The sequence below is a fragment of the Equus asinus genome, chromosome 9, assembly GCF_041296235.1.
Source record: "Equus asinus isolate D_3611 breed Donkey chromosome 9, EquAss-T2T_v2, whole genome shotgun sequence".
NCBI classification, from domain to species: domain Eukaryota; kingdom Metazoa; phylum Chordata; class Mammalia; order Perissodactyla; family Equidae; genus Equus; species Equus asinus.
In genome coordinates this window covers 52949217-52964816 of record NC_091798.1, presented here as the reverse complement: position 1 = coordinate 52964816, position 15600 = coordinate 52949217, and the positions used below count along the sequence as shown (strand labels likewise).

General features: G+C 35.5%; 1 long non-coding RNA gene across 1 annotated transcript in view; it reads right to left on the bottom strand.

The window, feature by feature from the left end:
• Positions 1-544: 544 nt before the first annotated feature.
• LOC139046295 (uncharacterized) overlaps positions 545-15600 on the bottom strand; it is a 28868-nt gene continuing 13812 nt past the window's right edge. The window contains exons 2-3 of the long non-coding RNA XR_011506136.1: positions 6955-7039; positions 545-874 (exon numbers count right to left, since the gene is read on the bottom strand). This is a non-coding gene — a long non-coding RNA (uncharacterized lncRNA). The remainder of the gene's footprint in view (positions 875-6954; positions 7040-15600) is intronic.

The window sequence follows — 15600 nt, the reverse complement described above, 5'->3', positions numbered from 1 at the left end:
AAATCGATTTCTGAACAAAAGGAAGGGAGGGAATTATAGATGGATAATGTTTGAAGATAAATAGCTGAGATATTAAATATTTGAAGAAATCCTTGAATCTTCATGTCATGAATACATTCCAAATGCCAAAAAAGATATATAAAAATAAACTCCACATCTAGATACATACTGCAAAAATTGCAGAATATTAAATAAAAGAGAAAAATCTTAAACTACCAAAAAGAAAAGGCTGTTTATTTACTAAGAATAACTCTTAAACTGGGAGAATCTTCAGCCAGCAACAACCAAGGCTAGAAGACAATTTATAGAATTCAAAAGTATCTTCAAAGTGCTGAGAGAAAATAACTGGTAGCCTAAAATTTTATACCCATCTAAGCTATCACTTAATAATATTAATAATAACAACAGCAAAAGAAAGCAGACACACAAAATCAAGAGAGTTTCACTAAAAGACTAAAGCATGTATGAGAAGAATAAAGCACAAAATTATTGGAAGAAAAAGAAAATATTAAGCAGAAATTCATAAAAATGTGTCAGTAAATTTATTAACAGTTAAAATGGTAACTATTTTAAAAATGTAAAACTAAACCCTAAAATGTAAAACTAAACTCTACCTAGTAATAAAATACTAATTAAAAATATTTGTACTTATTTATGTATTATCCATAGAGAGTATAAATATCTTTGGTAAAATTCCTAAATACTTTATATTTGCGGGTGCTATGCCTCAAGCACTCCAAGTACTATTCATACTCACCTCAGGATCTTTGCACTTGTTCTTCTCCTTGTTTGGAAATGTATCCTCTTAAATCTTATCACGGCTTTTGTCTCTCACTTTCATTCAAGTCTCTGCTCAAATATTGCCTTTTCAGTGCTAGAAGTCAGAGAGGAGGTGACAAGTCTACTTGAAATAGCCCCTCTTTTATTTGCCACCACATGATAGTATATATTTATTGATTGACTGATAATCTCTCCTCTTTGATTTAAGCCTCGTAAGAGACATTCAGCTAATGCTTGTTGAGTGAGGGAATGGAGAAATAAATGAAAGTAAAAACTAAAATAATGTTAGTACTGACTTCTGAAACCAAATATTTTCTAAAGTATTTATTAAAATAATAATATGGGCTAATAGAGTATTTGGATAGCCATTGTAAACATTATTTTAAGTACTTTGATATTGCCGAATATCTGGAAGAGTAATGGACCGTGTTTCCATAGTCAAGCTGCATTCCATACATTATCTCATTTAGTCCTCATAAAAGCATAGCTGATGAAGAAATGGAAACTTAAAAAGATAATGCTAGTTATTCAAAGCCATTGAGCTAGTGAGTAGTAAAATCAATGTAGTATAACAGAGGTCTATTCGACTCTAAATTCAGTGTGTTTTCTACCACACTGATCTTCCTACTCAAATGCCTCCAAACTACTTATTTTGTGCTTAACTATTAGCTGTGCTTAAGTCAGCATCATCACTACCTCCTTGCAAGTTCTCTGCACCACGGAGGAGAAACTGAGAACTCTATTTCCCAGAATCCCCTTTCCTCCATGATTTCAAGTTGGACTTTGCCAGTGAGCGGCTTTCGCATGTAAATGAAGGGTGGGAGGGAAGGATGGGCATTATTTTCCCAAGATCCTGGCAGCCAGGCACATAGACAGACCTGAGGTTCACAGCAGCTTTCCAGGGAGCTCCTGAGGACCACCTCCTTCAAAACTGCAGGTGAGATCATCAGAGGCAGCTCTTCTGATCTTTGCTTCCCCAGTTCTTCCAATGTAAGCCTCTGACTGTTATATTAAAACTCTTTATACCTGGGGTCCATAGAGTGGGTTCTGTTTTCCTGACTAAATTCTGAATACATGCATTTTGAATATGATATTTTATCACAACCTCTCTTAGCATTTTAACAGATGAGAAAACTGAGGCATAAAGAATTAGTTGCTCTCGTCGCGTTATTCATAATAGCCAAGAACTGGAAGCAACCTAGCTGCCCACCAAGGGACAAATGGAGAAAGAAGATGTGATATATATATACACAAGGGAATATCACTCAGCCATAAAAAAAAGATGAAATCTTGCCATTTGCGACAATGTGGACGGACCTTGAGGGTATTATGCCAAGTGAAATAAGTCAGAGGGAGAAAATCAAATACTGTATGATCTCACTCATACATAGAAGATAAAAACAACAACAAATAAACACACAGAGACAGAGACTGGACTGGTGGTTAATGGGGAACTGAGGAGGGAGGAGGGCGAAAAGGGTGATGGGTGCATGTGTACGGTGATGGGTAGTAACTAGTCTTTGGGTGGTGAACGTGATGTAATCCACGCAGAAATTGAAATATAATTATGTACACCTGAAATTTCTATAATGTTATATACCAGTGTTACCACACACACACACACAAAAGAGTCAGTTGCGCTACATCACAATAAATGACCAGGGATTGATCCCTCAAGTGTGTGCTGATTCTGATTAAATTGGAGGAGTATATTGGGGAGAATGTGGAGGCTGCTGGTCTCAGTGAGAAGCAGGGTCATAATCTCCTGGCTATGTCATTGGCAATACCTGGGTACAGAAGCAGGAAGTGATGGTAAATGTATTTATCAGTCATGTACTAAAATATCAAGGGAATAATAAAATGACAACTCTGGTTTGGCTTTCCGTGACTCACATTGGTACCCTAGAAAGTCACACTTTGGACAATTTTTTAGCCCTCTGCACAAATCAGGATTAAAGATGTAGTCTCATATGTTAAACATTGTAAGTTAGCTATACCATTATGTTTTATTTTCATATTTTTAGAGGTTTCCAATCATTTTTTATTGCCCATTCAGTTACTATAAATCCTTAGCGGGTGAATAACCCTTCTTCTAAAAGGTTTTTATATTAACATATTTATTTCTGGGCTTACTCAGACAAAACACAGGCTTTTACTAAAAGCCCTTGGTCACTCAGTCAAATGTATCATTCATCCCGTGGTGCTGCACAACCTTAGAGAGGAGCGTGTCTCATACATAAGATCAATAATAACTGTAATGTACTCAGCACAAGCAAGATTTGGTACTTCCTTCACGAAAGACTAAAAGACACTAAAAAGAATAGTGTTACTGTTACTGGCACCTTTATTCTTGTTCTACAAGCAATATGCAATTTAATTTGGATTTAACTTCCCTATTCTGTAATCTGCACTTCTTTCAGAATGCCGACATGAAGGAAATGGCAAATCAGAAGAGTCTGGCAAATGTGCATTTTAAACATAAGGCAGGCATTATGAGATCTACTATGTGTCTGATCTTTGTTCTTGGTTCATCAGGCCACAATTCATGTCAAGCCATTTATCTTATTTTTATTTCAAGACTACAATTGCTACACTAGGTAGTTTAGCAGTTAGAGAAAATGATTAATAGGTCTCCTTAGCTTCTGATAAATGGTTAGGAATACAAAAATGGAACAAAACTAACAACCATAGAATATACAACCAGTGATCCAGAAGTGGAACAGCGGTCCCTCACCTATTTCTGGGAAGGAAGGCAACAATTTGATGCAAATATTTCTGTATTTTCCCACTCAAGGCTCATTGCTTACAAGTCAATTTCTATTATTGTTATTTTCCGATAATGCAGTAGATCAATACTATATTTTAAACAGACTATGTCTTAGAGGTTTTTAAAACTGCCTTCCCAGTGTGTCTAATTTGAGGGTAATGAGTGCCTTGGTTCAGCTAGGGTGTGAGTTCTAATGTCAGTTGTTCCCATTTCACAAGCAGAATGTTTGGCCCACGATTTGTCAGGTGATTATGATCTGCTTATGTCCACTCAGGTGGCCGCTGAATTGCCCGCAATCTGCACCATTAATCAAGATGCCTACTTGGTTGTTAAGGGAACTGAAAACATCAGTTCAGCTATTTTTTCCAATCTGGTGTTTTTCACGTGTTCCGCACTTTATCATGTTAGTTACTTAATTTCTCTGTTTTGCATTCACTTTTCCACTTACAATAGAAAAATGCATCAGTGTATCAGTGTTACCATAGTTTTTAGCCTGCATAAAAATCTGGCAATGCCTTTTAACCTGACCTTGATAAGCAGATTACTAAAATTTTCACAGTAAGAGATGTAGCTGGTCTCCAAAAAATACGTTTAGTTCAGTAGCATGGGAAAAGTATGAAAACAGAATCATTTTTCTATTTGCCAACCGAAATTATGTCCGTGTATTTCCACTATCATTTTCTACTTCATACTTAGTGGAGATACTTAAGCAAATGTTAATAATTAGTATAATATTCCTGAGGACTTCGGTTCTTTCTTGAGATAAAAGTTAAAGAGAAAGCTGAGAAATTATCAAATGGGTTTTATCCACAAAGACAAAATACCTAGAAAATCTAGCTAAAGCAGAACCTATTCTCAATTTTAAAAACGTTTTCTTTAATCCTTTTCAATCTGTTTTTTAAAATAGTAATTAATTAATTCAACAAATATTTAATAGGTACTTAATTTGTTACAGGCCTTTGGATATTCAAAGATCAGAACACCCTCAAGAAGTTCTAAAAATGGGGATTCACAGTGAATTCAATCCCACGCTCCCTTTCCAACCTGTCTACTCACCAAATCTCAATTTGCTGCCCCCAAATATTGTACGAAAATAATTATAACATTGAAAGGGTGATACCTCTATGAAAAATACATAAAGCAAGCTAGATAAATTATGCAACACACTCGTGATGTCTTCAGCTAAGTGTAAAACTGTGTACACTTTTCAGGATACAAAAGTTAATTCAAGGTTTATGATTATAACCTTTAGGAGAGACTGGTCACTATACCATCCAAGTTATATATACGATACTCTATCTCAAGCTATTTTTCCCTGTATTCTCTTGTAAAGAGAGAGAAGTTAAACAGCCTTGATAAAGACAAGGACAGGGTATCATGGTGCATACAGAAGGAGCAACTAAACAATAACAAGTCCATCTGAGACTCCTGGCTTCAACAGAAATGTCCTATACAGGGACATCTAGATTTCTCTTTTTCCTGATAAGAGACTGGATCTCTAGAAGGAGACAGTGGCAAGAGATAAACTGTAGGCATTCACTTACTAAATGTTTACTTATTGTATTTCCATTCATGGGACATACGTTCAATAACTATTTCTTGAGTGTCTATCGTGTGCTAGGCATTTGGCATTTAAGAATCCCAGCATCAGTGATGTTTTTGTCCTTGAGAAGGAAAATGAAACTCCTAGCTAGAACCTCAGATCAATTCTTTCCCCCAACACTGATGACTCAAAGTCTTCTAAATTCTGTTTAGAAAAGCCACACAAGTCTGCTTGGGGTGAGCTTCCCAAATCTTCCCTGGGGAAAAACCTTCCCATTATGAAAATTACACGTTAAAGAAATTAAACTAGCTCTTTCTGGCTTATAAACCATTGTTAAATAAATAAAGAACACCCCAAGCCTGAGGCAAACCCTAAATGACACCTAAAAATACAGATATCTCTGGCAAAGCATATTTAGAAGAAATCACAGAGAAGATAATTTTTTGACCACCTCTCTTTGTTTCTACAGTGTTGGAAACTTGTAAAAGCAAAGACTTCACTTGGAAAAAAGAAAAGCTGTGAGTTATTTCACTTAAATGAAATGCAATTTTACCAGAAAGGACCCTTTTTTCTTTCAAAGTGAGGCAACAGTAATTTAATTTAGGAGGCTGTTAACCCCTGAAGTAACAGATACATAAATCATATTAAAACCACCCAGGAATTTGTAGTGAGCAATGAACTAGATCCCAAGACCAAGAAAAGAGTTTGGCTAAGTGACTTATCTAAAATGTACACCAGGTAGCAAAGAAGAGGATCCAGGCTGAATTAAAAGCAAATACTCAGTTTCCTTTTCCTGCTTTTCTGTATTTTTCTCTTCACTCAGCCGCAGTTTCAAAGTAATTTTCTGATTCTTTCCAGTAAGATTTCTTTTCTCTTTTCTCTCACCTTTTTTTCTCAGTCAGAGTTTGTCATGAGTTTAGAAACTTCTGAAAAGAACTTAGCCCCATTCAGAAATCAACCCAACTCCTGTCCTCTCAAATATCTGATGAGAAATTCTGCCTGTGTTGAGTCTACTAAATATTATTTTGTCTGATTATATTAAACCAATTATATTGTTCCCACTTAAAATTTTAAAATGCTTTGAGGCAACTATTTTCACATTTCATAGAAAAGGAAATAGGTTTAAGATTCAGAAACTTAGCAGGTGCTCGGAACAACACATATAAGAAGGAATTGCTCCTTGTGATTCAAGGTCATATCCTGTTTTTTAAAAATTTAATTCATTTGAAGATATGTAAATAGTATATTATATATATATATAATAGTATATATAATATAATAATTATTTTAATAATAGTATATTTCATGTTATATAAAACAATGAAATATTACATAACCCTTGTATCATTGGTCTATATTGAATTTTTGCTATTTATCATTAGTAATGATGTCTTTGTCAAAAATTCCTAAAAGAATTTTTAGGAATGGTCACTAAATTGACATAGCCACTGGACATGTGCTTTTCACAATCTTGATGTCCTACGTTACTTCAATCTCTGAAATACATTTTAGCCAGTATTTTCTGTTGTGAACAAGAAGAGTGTGGTGCCAGAATAGGGAGCACTGAATTGTCCCAGTTATCGACATTTCAGTAGCCACAAGAGTGCCTCCTGATTTGCTTTCTCCAGAGCTGACCACACTTCAGCATTGCATGCATCAACCCAGGAGTATTCTTCCAGTGTTGGCTTCTCTCCTTTTTGCAAAATCTAAAACTGTAGGAAAATAGCAGACCCACTCGGTGGGCAGCCACTGCACCTGCCTCTCGGTCTTTATGAGACTTCTTTATCCTGTCTTGATGCTTCCACAGAAGGGCGCCCACAGCAAGTTCCTGATCTCAGTCATGCAAAGAAAATGCATTACTTACCAAAAACAATTTTCCTACTTGTAAGAGGCCCTCTCTGAGAAATGGGTACTGGGTAGATTGTTGAGAGTGAAGCTGACTTGGTTTGCTGAGGGACAGAACACAGAGAAAAAGATATAGAGACATATTTTAGCTTTGGTACAATAACAGACAATGGCATATTGTCCTACATGTTTAATAAGGGTTTGATCATTTTTTAAAAAGGAAAAAGTGACAAGATTGAAGAACTTGAATAATTTGGAATGTTAAAAAGAAGAAACAGATATTGACAATATTTGATAAATTAAAAAATATAATTTCTTTCATAGAATTTCATAGACAGAAGGCAAAGATATTAAAATTTAAACACATCTTGGTATGCAAAGTTCCATTTTTGGTTACTGAGAGAGTTGCAAGAGGGAAATAATATTAGTTGATAAATAAGAAATAATAGCTATAATTTACTCAGTGGTTATTGTGTGTCAGACATTGAACATTTTACATGAATCACCTCATTGCTGGCAGACATTACTAGTGACTACCCAATAAATACCCTATGTTCTTCCTTACTAACAGGGCACTGAGTTTGTTTGGAGTGTAAATGTGTCCAACCACAAATCCTCTAATTTTCTAGCCTCCATTGTGGCAAGGGGTTTCCATAAGATGCAGTAATAGCCTCTGAGACATAATGGGAACCTACCAAAAAGATTTCTAAAAAAGGAGATGCTACCTCCTTCTCCTTCTCAGACTTGCAGGAGTGACAGCAACCTTGCAACCACAAATACGAAAATCACATGTGAGTAGATGCTCCAGACCTGGGCTGCCAAATTCCAGGCTTCTTATTATGTGTGAGAAATACATCCCTAATTGTTCAATCCACTGTCAATTGCATTTCTGATGCATACACAATTTCCAACTGATGTATTATTTAATTCTTCCTGTGGAGTAAGTACCAGGTTGAATATATGAAATTTTGACTAACAAAAATGGCAATTTCATTCATTCATTTTTCATAATTCATTTAACAAGTATTTATTGAACGTCTACTGTGTACCAAGCTCTAATACATGATAGCAAACCAAAAAAAAGTGCCCCCTATTTTCAAATGTATTACCAAAATATTACTGTCTACTCCCCAGATTTATAAAACTAAATTATAGAACTAGTTAACCAGATTAAAAGGATAATTACCCAAATATGAGTCAGACATGACAGGATGGAAATTATATAGATATGTTTATTTAAATCAAACAGATCATTTCCTTTTAACATCAATATGGGAACAATTTGAAATTCAATATCTTGTGCAGCGGTGCCTATAAAGTTCAGAAAATTGGAACTCTACAAAAATGGGAAAAAGAGAATAGGGCAAGTCTTCTAACAGGCTGAAGTTTAAAAAGAAAAAGAGGCCAAGATTCAGGATCTATGGGTGAGGAGCTTTACTTCCTCTCCAACTTCTCTTTAAAATGTGGGCCACAGACTTTGGACAGCAGCTTCGATCTGAGTTCACATCCAAGTGACTTTTTTTTTTTATTTTATTGCCAAGAACAACCAGACTTGGCAGGAAGCTCTGACACACAAGCATTAGTTCCCAAGCAGTACCAACTGTATCTTCTAAGAACTGTGGTCAGACACTCTAATGAGGCTCTTATGGGGAAAAATAACAATTCTTGACTTGAAATCTAAAAAAGAAAACAAAACAAAAACCAAAAAAAAGAAAAAGAGTTGCTCTAGTTGGTTTTAAAAATTCTTTTGAAGTTGGAGGAATTTCTCTTTATTTTTCTTAATACTCTGCCTCTATGAAATGTTGATTGGGGCAACAAGTGTACTTCCCAAATGTCTACACAGAAAGGACACTCTAATGGTTCAGGAGATCGAGCAGCAATGTTGAGATTTAAAAACCATAAGATTTAACTTGACAGTTGGGAAGAAAATTTCAGTTTTGCTTTGCAAGATTTTTATGAGGATTATCTAATAAGGCTGTGTGCTTTGTCTTCACAACTAGAGGGACTGAAAAAAAAGTGTCAATGAGAACATTGAAGGTTTTCACCAAACAAATATTTAGTAACATTTGAATAAAAATTTCATATAATATTTTAATGGCTTAAGTCTAGCAATTTGCTAATTCCAAGCACTAGCACACCGTAAGAGTCCATTGTAGACAGGATGGCTGTTGAAATACCTCACTCCCCAGGAAAGTATGCTTGTTTAGGTGCTTTCTGGTTTTGTTAAGGTTATTAGCTCATCAGAAAAGTGCTAATCTTTCCTGAGAGGAGTTAAAGGTGGCTTTGGGTCCTGGTCTGCCTGACACCATCTTCTCCAAAGCAGAACATGTGTCCCGCATGCAGGGACCTGAGGAACATATGATCTTGTCCATGTCAGGCAGTACTGCTGTTATAAGGATGGAACCACCACACAAATAAGAGATAAGAGCAACCACAAATAATCATGTATTAAAGAAAGCAATTTCTTTTAAAAAATTGTTTGATCATTAAAGTTCTATAAAAAAAAATTAACCACAAATAAAGGCTTTCAGATCTGATAATGGACCAGCTCCAACTCATGGAAGAACCATGGTCCAACAATCAACCAAGGATTCCACTGAAAAGAAATACTTGAATTTTACCATCAACTGAAAAAGAAACCTCCTAAAAACAAATAAAAATGTTGGCCTATTTTGATAAGGAAAATAAGGAAAAATTTTAATTAACTGAATGTAATTTGGAATTCTCAAAATTATGAGAGTTTAAAAATAATGTGTTTATTTCTAATTATAAGAGAAATACATGTTGACTTAGATAAGTTGGAATACATTGAAACATACAAAGAAAGTAAAGGGTCCCCATAAACCAGTAATCAAAAATGTCCATTGTTAAGAGATTTTGCAATGTATGCAGGTATATGTGTATTTTCTTTTTCTTGTTTGTCTGTATATATATTTAATAAAACTTGTGTATATATTTAACATAAAAGCTCATATACATTTTTGTCTTTTTTTAAACCTAATGTCATATTTTGAGCAATTTTCCATATCTAGAAAAGTTTTTTCAAAAGCATAACTTTGATATTGCAGATTGTGGCAAACAGACTCTAAGTGTAGCTGGCATTATCCCCACCTCCTGGTGTTCACACTCTTGGGTGTCCTTTGAGTTTGTGTGGGACCTGTGACTTGTTTCTAATAGAATATGTCAAAGTTGACAGGGCGTACAAGATTACTCATATGTGAATGTTATTGTGTTATATAAGATGATAGTACTCATCTTTCAGGAGTCTCTGTCTCTCCCTTGTTGGTTTTGAGGAAGTACACCACTACGTTGGGAGTACCGTGTGGACACTAGTTGCTAAGGACAGAACTCCAGGTGACAGCCAGCAAGAAAGTGAGGCTCTTAGTCCTACAGCTGCAATTCTGCCAACAGCCTGAGTGAGCTGGGAAGCAGATCCGTGCCCAGTCCCATCTCAGATGACACTGCAGACCATCTCTGCATCTTGACTGCAGCCTTGTGATATCCTATGCAAAAGATCCAGCTAACCCATGCCGAGACTCTCGATCCACAGAAACTGTGAGATAATGTGTGTTGTTTTAAGCCACTAAGTCTGTGGTAATATTGTTACATAGCAATAGAAATACACAAAGTATTTCACTCTATGTATACACGATGATTTATTTGGCCAAGCCCTTATTGGATGATTAGCTTGTTTTCTAATTTTTTAATTTTTTGTAAATAGTCTGGGATAACCATGCTTGAACATGTATATTTTTGGTTAAGTGATCAATTTTGTGTACGTTTATTATTTATTTAATTATACATTGGATTCTGATATGTTCACTCAGACACATATTTCCTGGCCGCCGATGGGTGTCCTCTAGGATTTCTAAACTGATGAAATGTAACAACAAGCACAATGTACTGAATAAGGCCACAGGATTGCCTAGGGATTATCAAATTGGATAACATCTAGGCATACCAGATGAAAGTTTGCTGAATGAAAGTTTGGGGATATTTGAGTACAAAATTATTCATGCTCAGTAGGCTCTCTAGCAACTTATTATCCAAAGCAAACAAATGTATTTTGTAAAGCATTCCAAACTAAATACACTTGAGATTGAATTTAATAGGGAACAGGGATTTTTTTCCCCCTATAGGCCCATAGGCTTAATTGGACCCAATTGATCATCACATTTCTCATTTTAGGCTTATACTTTTGCTTTAAAGATCTGGAAAAGTTATAAAACTTCTTGGGGCATTCCATTCTATAAACTTAATTTCTAATTCTATACAACAGATGTATAAAGCATGGCTCTGAATGCCATATGCTTGTGAATATTTGTAATACAAACCACTAATAGTAATGTTTTTTAAACTTTTGGTCAGAGAATTGTAGGTATTGACTGTAATTACTGACATAAAGAATATCCAGATCAGCACTACCTTATTGAGAAAACCAGGGCTATGTAAAAGACTATGATTTACTTGTAGGGACTTCCGTCCAAGCCTCTTCAAGTATTCAAAATCAGGACTAGCTCATAGAAAGCCTGCAGGGGGCAGATGGGCAAGTAATGACTGGGGAGGCCAGGGTGAGGGCTGCCGAGGGTCATCAGAAGAATCCTGACGTCATCTATTGCAGGCAGCTACCCCTCAGCATTCATGGGGGTGGGCTGAGTAATGGCAGATCTTTGGATTTTTCAAGACAAAGCTGGGAGATTCATGTTTTCCAGTGAATTCTTGTTTTAAATGTGTTACAAGCAAGATCAAATATGTCTACATGCTAGATTCAGCCAACAGGATGCCAGTTTGTGACCTGTAGTCTTAGTTTTCTTCTTAAATGTGACAATTGCATGTCTATTTAATAAGTGGGGAAAAAAAGTAAGTGGAACTGGGAATTAATAGGCACAAACTTGCAAAAAGGGACTTCTAGTCAGGCATAAAACCAATAAATCAACTTATGTGCTTTCCATAGGCCTCACATACTTTCCATAGGATTCAGAACATCACCAAAGGAGTTTGCCCTGAAAGTCACAATCACTTGAAATTTTATGACATGGGCTTGTGAGGACTTTTATGAACACTTTTTTGGTGGAATAAATGTTAAAGGTAAATATGCAGAGAATCAATTATTCAAAAAGAAGAAATGAAAGTAACAAATCATATCAAAAAAAGTTCTGTTGATGCTATATCTGGTTGTCATGAATGTAGGCAAACAATTAGCAGACTTTCAGTTCTGCTTTCCAAATACACAGTGTTTGATCACTGAACTAGATAGCGCTCTATTTGGCAATGCTTGCTCTGCATCTTGAATTTCAAAAGCATTGAAGTAAACTTATGAGCCAGCTTTCTTGAAAGAGCTCTCCCATGGTGGACATAAAAAATGCAAAGTGTTCTATGAAAATATGCTTTCAGAGCTACATGATGCTACATCCAGCCAAACTAAAACTCTTCGCATATAAGCAGGTCAGGTTGTAATGTTCTTTTAATTTTAGCAGAGACCTTGCTTTATATCACTTTCTATGTCAACATCTTTGTAAATTCACATCTTAATTTTAACTAGTCTGGGAAATTAGACAATTGCTTATGCAGTGAGAAATATAGGACAGAACATTCATAGGAGACTTTTTTCCCTAAGTCAGGTTTCTCCTAGATAGGTCTAACACTCTCCATCTTACTGATGATTTACTCCACTTAACAGCAAAGCGTAGAGAGTTATTGCAAGGGTCTCAAGATTCATGCAGAAGAGGAAAAAGAAAACACAGAGAAGAGCCTGCAGTGGGAAACATACTGCTTTCCAAAGAATAGGAGACAGCAGGGGAGTCTGGAGGAATGCGTGAGTGGGCTTGACCCATGGATCAGAAGCTAAACAGGTGGGAGAGGCAGAGAGCAGGGCGTGAAACCAAACTGGCTAAAAGAAGCCCTAGTAAGAGACAGCAGACAAGAGGGTAGCAGCCTTCTGAAGCGCAGACATGAGCAGTTATATAATGGATCTGATGGATGTGGTCAAACAGGCTGGATAATTACGCCCCACGTATTCCATTTTGTCCTATATCTCTTAAAAGCAAAACTTTTCTTTCTTTTGGCTTGAAATATCTGAATAATTGCCTCAACTCTCACATCGCTCATTCTAATTACTCCTGAATCTATTACCAATCAACCAATCAATAGTTGCCAATCTTAGAAGACAGTATTGGTATCAGTTTTGTACCTCGGAGGAGAGAATTTTATAGTTAGGAACTTGTGGTTTTTTAGATTACCTGGTCTCATTCTAGAATGTCTTCCAATTTGCTAAAATTTTATGGGTCAAAGGATAGGCGATAAATGGAAGTGTCACTCTCTACAAAGCTATCTCTGACTTTAGATTTTAGGACAAACTAAGGTCCAAAACACATTCTAGGGGACCATACACACTTTTTTAAAGCTTCTAAGTTAGGACTCTAATGACAAGTGAATACAGGTATTTTTAAATCACCTATATCCCATAAGCTGATTATATAATGTTTCAGAACAGGCCTTTTAAAGGTACAATTTTTTAACTTAAACCACTGAATATACTGTGTTTCGGAATACCTGATATCAGAGGATATTACAAGTAACTAATGAGTTTGAAAATATCTTTCAAGATTTCTATTTTAATGATTGATAACCTATTTTTAAGAAAGAGAGGGGATCAAAACCTACATTAACCCCAGAATCCAGGGGATATTATTACCCACAAAACAAAAATATTGAAATATAGATAATACTACATACTTTGTGTCCAGGTATAAATTAACCCAACAACACCTCCTTCTCTGGGAAGGAATGCTTGCTGATGGACAGACTGTCCAAAAGATGCTAATCAACCCATCCATCTCAGGGTGAAAAGAAACAGATGAGGCAGGGCAACTATCAAGCAGGGGTCTGGGTTACATACATAGTATGATTATTTTACATTGTCCAAATTACTCTGAAAATTCTCAACAAAGAATAAAATTTTTCTAAATCAGCCCCCAAATTAAGATTTTTGCAAATGGTGGTAAACTAAAGTAAGAATCTTAAAGACATTTGAATGTTCTCATCCTTTGAGCAATTCAACTTTTAGAAATAATCAAAGAAGAGTATGAAAATCTTAGTAAAAAGTGTTCATAATAATAGCTTTTTTAAAAATAAAAGTGAAAAATATCTGATTTCCAAAAAACAGTGGGATAGATAATTCAATTAAATTTTACTGAATATTTAAGAACATGCAAACTACCATATATTATTTGGAAAATAAAGCAGAAGGCAGAACTTTTAGAAAGGATTATTTTTATACGTGTGAGAGAAAACTGTACTTTGCTTTATTTCTAGGTTTTCTATAATAGACATATTATAAAAATAATGTTTTTTTCTAACAACAAAAAACTTAAGATTAAGATAAAAAGATATTTAAAGGGCCAGCCCCATGGCATAGTGGTTAAGGCCAGCGTACTCCACTTTGGCAGCCTGGGTTCACAGGTTTGGATATTGGGTGGGGACCTACACTACTTGTCAAGCCATGCTGTGGCTGCAACCCACCTACAAAATAGAGGAAGTTTGGCATAGATGTTAGCTCAGAGCAAATCTTCTTCACCAAAAAAGAAAAAAATTTTAAAAATATTCCCTAGGGGTTAAGAAAGTTGCCTGCCAGAAATAAGCACTCTCCTTCTCCTCTTCCTCCTCCACCTCCTTCTTTTGTTCAAAGGTTAATGCACTTTGTATGTTTCCAGTTGAAATTTGGAGATTCTAGCTCACTGTTGTCCATCATTTTCAATAATTCCTTTGTACTCTTAGGTTACAGATTCATTTTCTTCAAACATATTATATTATTATTCTTGGAATTAAAATTAGAATCATTAGACCAGAATGGCCCTGGATTCCCAAAGACAACGGTCTGATACATTTGTAGACATTAGTAGACTTTGACGTCCTGTCCAAGCCTCCCAGACAGCTTGAGTTGCTGTCTTCTGTTTCTTTAGTTTTCAATGCCAACGCCTTTTTTGTTCCCTGCCTATATTTGAGTAAATCTCTGATTTTCTGTGAATTAAAAAAAAAATTATTACTTGGTACATTTTTTCCTGTCTGCTTGTTTACTTTGTAGTCCAAATTTACAAATATTCAAATTTCCAAGTATTTTAGCTGTACTTTTAATAGCGTTGATTACATCCAATAACCTCTTTCTTCTGTTTTCTCTCATTTTTTCTATCAAAAGCAATTTTATCTAATGTCATATCTTTTTTTATAGTCTGTGTGAAACTGCTCCAATTTAAATAAAGATTAATAATTCTTTTTTCTTTGTAACTTCTGTTATTTGATGTTTTCTTATTCCTTTTAGTCTCCTTTCCTGTATTTTGACCAGTTTACTATTTTCCTGTCTCCATCCCAGAAGCCTTTAGGAACTCTGATTAGTTGTTTTGCATCCCATCATTCTTTTCTCTATAGCGCAATGTTTAAAAGAAATCATCAACAACTGGACAAAAATCCATGGAGGTATACACACGTTCATCTTTCTTTTTCAAGAATTGCAGTGACTCCTAGGGATGAAAGACTTTTTCCAATAAATATTCTATACTTTCTCTTCCATTTGAACTTCACTAACCTTGTCAGAGAAGTGGGTTCTATTTACCATGCAGAAGTGGTGGTGACATAGGACCTGTACCACAATGGAAAGCAAGAGTTTGAA